The sequence below is a fragment of the Ostrea edulis genome, chromosome 1, assembly GCF_947568905.1.
Source record: "Ostrea edulis chromosome 1, xbOstEdul1.1, whole genome shotgun sequence".
NCBI lineage: Eukaryota > Metazoa > Mollusca > Bivalvia > Ostreida > Ostreidae > Ostrea > Ostrea edulis.
In genome coordinates, this window is record NC_079164.1 from 88,675,731 (window position 1) to 88,683,877 (window position 8,147).

An 8,147-nucleotide genomic window follows, 5' to 3' on the forward strand; every position below is an offset into this window, starting at 1 on the left:
TATGTGGAAAATGATACATATGATTGGTTCTAATGTTATGTTCAAACTTCAAACACAGATTCGTCAACATGCAGCATAATGAAAAATTACTCCACTGATACTGAAATCAGCTATTTTGAAGTGTTGTTAATTTTCTAACAGAAACAACTAATTTCACAGCAATATATGCTCCTTCGTCTTTGCGTTAAGGCGTCGGTTAATTTGAAATACCTCTTCATATGACGTAAATTTTATCAGTCTACTGCGCATATTAGTGTGTTGTTTCCATAATAGTTACAAGGAAGATTGGTGAATACGTAAACATACAGGTAAATCGGTGATTAATTTGGGGAACGGGGTTTCCATTTTTCGTATGGAATCGATTCCAATTCTAGTGTGCACTTTAAATCGAATAAATAACCAAATAATTCGAATAGCATTAGGAATGGAAATAAAGACTAGATGCATGTACCTATGAGGGTCCTGTTTCTCAAACACAGCTGACAATGATTAATTACTCGGGGGTACATTTAAGTCTGTTTTAAATTGAGGTCTTCACAAATGTTTGATAATGATTTTATTTTTAAGAAATAAAACTTGCTTCACGAAACAGTCCGATGTGAAGCGTTACAGTTCATACCCTCATGTATTTTCAAAAACGAAATTTATTTTCATAAGTACATTCTACTTTCATTTCAGTTGGAATTCCCAGCTGTTAGAATATAAGTACTCTATAAGTACTCTATTCATCAAGGTTCACAACATGAGGAATTCCCAGCTGTTAGAATATAAGTACTCTATTCATCAAGGTTCACAACATGAGGAATTCCCAGCTGTTAGAATATAAGTACTCTATTCATCAAGGTTCACAACATGAGGAATTCCCAGCTGTTAGAATATAAGTACTCTATTCATCAAGGTTCACAACATGAGGAATTCCCAGCTGTTAAAATATAAGTACTCTATTCATCAAGGTTCACAACATGAGGAATTCCCAGCTGTTAGAATATAAGTACTCTATTCATCAAGGTTCACAACATGAGGAATTCCCAGCTGTTAGAATATAAGTACTCTATTCATCAAGGTTCACAGCATGAGGAATTCCCAGCTGTTAGAATATAAGTACTCTATTCATCAAGGTTCACAACATGAGGAATTCCTAGCTATTAGAATATAAGTACTCTATTCATCAAGGTTCACAACATGAGGAATTCCCAGCCGTTAGAATATAAGTACTCTATTCATCAAGGTTCACAACATGAGGAATTCCCAGCTGTTAGAATATAAGTACTCTATTCATCAAGGTTCACAACATGAGGAATTCCCAGCTGTTAGAATATAAGTACTCTATTCATCAAGGTTCACAACATGAGGAAATGGATATTATTGCAATTTGTATTGATATCAATATTTAAAGATGCACATGATAAATAATGTTCAAAAACTCTCACCAAGGAATTACATGAGCGTATCATATCTCAGAACTTCGTTATATACATATGGTTGATCTGGAAATTTATGTTGCATCCGACGATGAAGCGAACAGGTACTACTGATATTTTTGTAATGAGGAAGCTTGTTCAGATTTCCACTAACTAGGGGCATCAATAGTTATCGAATGTGTTGGGAAAAATACCTTAACTGCAATTCAGTTACAAAGTCCATATTAAAGGACCTATGAGATTTTCTTGTGCAAATATCAAGAATTTATTTAGGCAAATTAAAAATACTGCAAATCAGTCAATGCAGACACAATTAACCAAGTATATACGGAGTTTAATTTGGGACTTGGGTAGGGATTTCCCTTGCAAAACCAATAACTGATGATACTTTGGACTCGATCAAGGCGAAGATATATTAAGATCTCCTGACTGACAGCTCACAGAATTAAGGTTGATTTACACGTACCATGATAGAGTTACGTATACCGAAATATAGATCGGTCCACTGTTCAAGAAAGAGTCCTGAGTTGACAAACTGGACATAACCAATACGAGTCTGGGTTAACGTTATCTAAAACTGGACATAACCAATACGAGTCTGGGTTAACGTTATCTAAAACTGGACATAACCAATACGAGTCTGGGTTAACGTTATCTAAAACTGGACATAACCAACACGAGTCTCGGCTAACGTTATCTAAAACTGGACATAACCAATACGAGTCTCGGTTAACGTTATCTAAAACTGGACATAACCAACACGAGTCTCGGCTAACGTTATCTAAAACTGGACATAACCAACACGAGTCTCGGCTAACGTTATCTAAAACTGGACATAACCAACACGAGTCTCGGCTAACGTTATCTAAAACTGGACATAACCAACACGAGTCTCGGCTAACGTCATCTAAAACTGGACATAACCAACACGAGTCTCGGCTAACGTTATCTAAAACTGGACATAACCAACACGAGTCTCGGCTAACGTTATCTAAAACTGGACATAACCAATACGAGTCTCGGTTAACGTTATCTAAAACTGGACATAACCAACACGAGTCTCGGCTAACGTTATCTAAAACTGGACATAACCAACACGAGTCTCGGCTAACGTTATCTAAAACTGGACATAACCAATACGAGTCTCGGTTAATGTCATCTAAAACCCGTATAATCTGTTAATTAAGTGTGAGGGGAAAATGATCATTAGTTTAGGGTTTAGAAAACTGTTTAACGCAACTATATTTTTTCTGCAAAGCTTAATTTTGTGTAGATCTATTAAAAGGGTTACTAAATTGTGTGTATAACAGAGCGGTTATGTCTAAATTTTGGAAAGCAAGACAGAATCGAAATGAGCGTTCATATCAAGGTAACTAAAACCCGATAAAAGTACAAATCTGGGCATTTTGTATATGGATCAAAAATATTTCATGTACCACGAACTGAAATTATACAGATAAAACTCAAAAATCTGTCTGCGTTTGGCTTTTAAACATCAGACATCCAACTAAATGTCACCGGATAATACTTCATTCACAGCAGTCCTTTATAGTACGTGAATCTAAACTTGATTTTTTAAAGTGTATTTGCATGAGGATTGGGTTTTTTTTTTATCTCATCTAATATAAGAGTATTTGCTACAGTTCAAGAGTGGCCCAGACACTGTGCAACTTAAATATATAAAAACAAACGGATTAATCAGATACAGAAACACACAGGCCGACTAGGATCAGACACTTGCTACATCTAAGAGTTGTTGGTCTCTTTCAAAATCAATGCTTTATTTTGATCGTCGATTAGCTCTTTGACTCAAAGTTTGAGCAGTGTTACATGTATGTGTGGTATTAATGACTATAATCACAGTCCTTACGGAAAGGTTTGTAATATATCCCAGGTTAGTCAGAGGAGCGATCAAAGATTAATGCAAAATATCATGGAGAGGGAGGTTTACAACATGTGATATAACCATTTGATCTCTGATTCTCTACAAATTTAGATGCATTAAATATCCACATGATCTCTACCTGTTTTCTAATCTAGTAATATTGGATAACCTTATGATCTCACAGATTCCCTACAAATCTCAAGTATTAAATGTCCTTGTGCTCTATCTCTGATTCTCTATTTGACATCGTTATGATGAATAAATGACGATAACGAACAGTGATCATTATTTAAATCATATATAGGATGCAAACTGAAGAGATGGACAAACACAGATACCTTGACATACCGGTACCAGAGGTGAAATCAGGTGTCCAGGAGCAGAAAACATCCCCACTCAACCGGTCACACCCGCCATGAGCCCTTTAACGTGATCAAGTAAACGGAGAAATCCATGGTCAAAGTCGGCATGTAAAGAACGGCCAAACATGTGATGCCAGATAGCATTCGACCTAATGATTGCTTGTAATTGCAAATTAGATCATTATAATGACCATAAAATTTCGAAATACTGACGTTAAATAAGATTGTTCAAATTCCAGTAACATTTTATCTGCCTCGATTTATAAATCCATCATATGCAGATGATGCTCTGCTTTATTGAATCAGATGGGGAGATATACATATAAACACCAAAAGCAGGTGTGTATGGAAAAGCTGGAGTCATCTCGTTTGTCATAAAGTTGTGTTCTGTTGATCTCTCAGATTCTCTACACATCTAGGAGTATTGAATATTTTAATTTTTTAAGCGTCAAATCGTTTTCATAAAAATACACAAACTGGTATGAATGTTTTACAATGTTTATTTTGCATAATGGCTTTTACTTTTCATTAGTGAAACTCTATAGATGTTGATAAAAAAAACACCATGATATATCGGCTGCAGTGGCATCGGTTTCCTCACAGGGAGTTTGTGGATCGAGCCCCGCTAATGCTAATGCCCTGGCCGAGTCATGCTTTTAAAAGTCGTAAAAATAAGTAGTGGCTGCTCCTTCGCCAAACTCTCATATCAGGATTTAAAAGCGAGCGTGCTGGGTCTGTCGGATGATAGGTCCCGTGTCGTGGAAGACTTTGACGCAATAGAAACGTCTTACTGCTACAACCTTCAGTGTCATGTATAGATCTAAAATTCTTACTGCTACAGTCCTCAGTGTCATGTATAGAACTAAAATTCTTACTGCTACAGCCCTCAGTGTCATGTATAGATCTAAAATTATTACTGCTACAGCCCTCAGTGTCATGTATAGATCTAAAATTCTTACTGCTACAGCCTTCAGTGTCATGTGTAGATCTAAAATTCTTACTGCTACAGTCCTCAGCGTCATGCATAGATTTAAAATTCTTACTGCTACAGCCCTCAGTGTCATGTATAGATCTAACATTCTTACTGCTACAGCCCTCAGCGTCATGTATAGAACTAAAATTCTTACTGCTACAGCCCTCAGTGTCATGTATAGATCTAACATTCTTACTGCTACAGCCCTCAGCGTCATGTATAGAACTAAAATTCTTACTGCTACAGCCCTCAGTGTCATGTATAGATCTAACATTCTTACTGCTACAACCCTCAGCGTCATGAATAGATCTAACATTCTTACTGCTACAGCCCTCAGTGTCATGTATAGATCTAAAATTCTTACTGCTACAACCCTCAGCGTCATGTATAGATCTAAAATGCTTACTGCTACAGTCCTCAGTGTCATGAATAGATCTAAAATTCTTACTGCTACAGATCCCGTGGGGATCCGGGTTAGAATAGCTCCTCAGTACCCCTTGCTTGTCGTAAGAGGCGACTAAATGGGGCGGTCCTTCGGATGAGACCGCAAAAACCGAGGTCCCGTGTCACAGCAGGTGTGGCACGATCCCTCCCTGCTCAATGGCCATAAGCGTCGAGCATAGGCCTAAATTTTGCAGCCCTTCACCGGCAGTGGTGACGTCTCCATATGAGTGAAATATTCTCGAGAGGGACGTTAACCAATATACAATCAATCAATACTGCTACAGCCCTCAGTGTTATGCATAAATTTAACATTCTTACTGCTACAGCCCTCAGCGTCATGCATAGATCTAAAACTCTTACTGCTACAGTCCTCCGCGTCATGCATAGATCTAAAATTCTTACTGCTACAGCCCTGATGCCATGCATAGATCTAAATTTCTTACTGCTACAGCCCTCAGTGGTCATGCATAGATCTAAAAAAAAAAAAAAAAAAAAAAAAAATTACTGCTACAGTCCTCAGTGTCATGCACAGATCTAAAATTCTTACTGCTACAGCCCTGATGCCATGCATAGATCTAAAATGCTTACTGCTACAGTCCTCAGTGTCATGTGTAGATCTAAAATTCTTACTGCTACAGCCCTCAGTGTCATGTATAGATCTAAAATTCTTACTGCTACAGCCCTCAGTGCCATGCATAGATCTATATTTGTGGCTTTACCTACATATATGTATGATGACGCCTCAAATTTTGCAAAAATTGTTGAAGAGCGTAAAACAACACACACAAATTATAACTGATCATAAAAAATCAAAGAATTGAAAAATCATGGAATAGGTTAGTATTGTGAATTATCAAGAAACTTGAACGAAATAATAATCTTACATATCTCTGGCTAAATTCATATAAAATCTATTTTGGAGTTCTGTAATTTAAAACACAGATAATGCGGGTAATAAGTTAAAGTCGTATATCTGGCTGTGTATCAATTTATCTCTTCCCTCTTTTGATATTGATATTTCTTAGCTTTCCTGTAATATAAAAGCTACAATACATCATCTTATTCACACAACTCTAGTCCCATATCACCATGATATTTTCCAGAGTTCAATCAAATCGATAAGAAATCTAACATTATTCGTGTATGATGGAGACGGTGTCAAACCTTCTCCCCATTTTTAGACAATGTCAAGTAGCAAAATATCAGAATTGTGATCAAATTACTGACTAAAGATTTAGGACTATACTACTTTAATCTTACATGTTATTGTAATTATGTCAACTTATTTCTTACTAAGGTTTTCAGGATTAAGATTATGAAAACAACATCTATATATCATTATAGATTTTAAGTGCCCTTGGAGTTAATGTTATTTTGAAGCCTATCAGAGAAAAGAAACAGACCAAGCACCTAAAATCTTACATACAGAATAATGCCATTAACTTTTGGATGGAAATCTATTTATGCAAACATTGTCATTCCGTTTCGCACACCTCGAAATTTTCAATATGCACCGTAAAAAGATGTTACAATCAAAAGGGCTAGAAAATGTTGTTATAAAGACACATCCTGGAATCTCGTTACGCATATATCTGATTCTTTTAAACATTGAAAGACACAAGAATGAAAAGGGTAAAAATAACGATCAATCTCATAAATCATTTTAAGAATAAAAATTGAGAGCAGGGCAAACAAGAATCCATGAAAAATCCAGAGGTGGGTTCAGATGTCGAGGAGGAGTAAGCATCCTCTTTTGATCGGTCACACCCGTCACGTGCCCTGTCAAAATCAGTATGTAAAGAACGGCGTAACAGATGTTAGACATAATGCATGAAAGGTGAAGATAACGAACAGCGATCAATCTCATAACTCCTATAAGGAATACAAAATCATTATCATTCCGACCATAGAATTTGCAAAATGCTAACTTTAGTGTCATACGTAACTGAATATTTCAAATGTCAAAAGGTGCTAGAACATCCTGTCGCATGTACCGTGTATCTTATATTTTATAAGGTGCTACAAAATCTTCAAACCTGCGTTTTGCGTATTGTCAATTATTCACATAAACTAGTTTTGATTGTGAACACAATATAAGTAACACAAATCATTAAGTAATTTCCGTTTCGCACAAGTTAGTTTAAAATACGCAAATTCATCGTGCAGAAATTGAAAGTTTGAAAGAACGTGCTAGGAGTATATTCAGTTTTTGAAATTGCACATAAGTAATAATGTCTTGCATCAAACTTTAAGATGAAACTTTAAAAAACGGGATGTATATCAACTATTTGAATCATTGGCCAAAAAACATTTCTACACACTATTTCGGGTAAATTAATTCTAACATTAAGTGTTTTAAAGCGTTCTTTTTGGAAAATACATCTTTAAATTGAACTAAATTAATGAATTTAAAATACATGTATTTGATTTAATTTCAAGTCTCAATTACCTGTACCATGAAAATTTGAAAATATATAACTAAGAGTGATCAATTTCATAATAATAAAGATATATATAACTAAGAGTGATCAATTTCATAATAATAAAGATATATATAACTAAGAGTGATCAATTTCATAATAATAAAGATATATATAACTAAGAGTGATCAATTTCATAATAATAAAGATATATATAACTAAGAGTGATCAATTTCATAATGATAAAGATATATATAACTAAGAGTGATCAATTTCATAATGATAAAGATATATATAACTAAGAGTGATCAATTTCATAATAATAAAGAAATATATAACTAAGAGTGATCAATTTCATAATAATAAAGAAATATATAACTAAGAGTGATCAATTTCATAATAATAAAGATATATATAACTAAAAGTGATCAATTTCATAATGATAAAGATATATATAACTAAGAGTGATCAATTTCATAATGATAAAGATATATATAACTAAGAGTGATCAATTTCATAATGATAAAGAAATATATAACTAAGAGTGATCAATTTCATAATAATAAAGATATATATAACTAAGAGTGATCAATTTCATAATGATAAAGATATATATAACTAAGAGTGATCAATTTCATAATG

General features: G+C 34.6%; 1 long non-coding RNA gene across 1 annotated transcript; it reads left to right on the top strand.

Annotated features, from left to right (window-relative positions):
- Nucleotides 1-257: 257 nt before the first annotated feature.
- Nucleotides 258-1,424, top strand: LOC125676029 (uncharacterized). The gene is made up of 2 exons (XR_008802907.1): nt 258-308; nt 679-1,424. It is a non-coding gene; the product is annotated as an uncharacterized LOC125676029 (long non-coding RNA).
- Nucleotides 1,425-8,147: the final 6,723 nt, after the last annotated feature.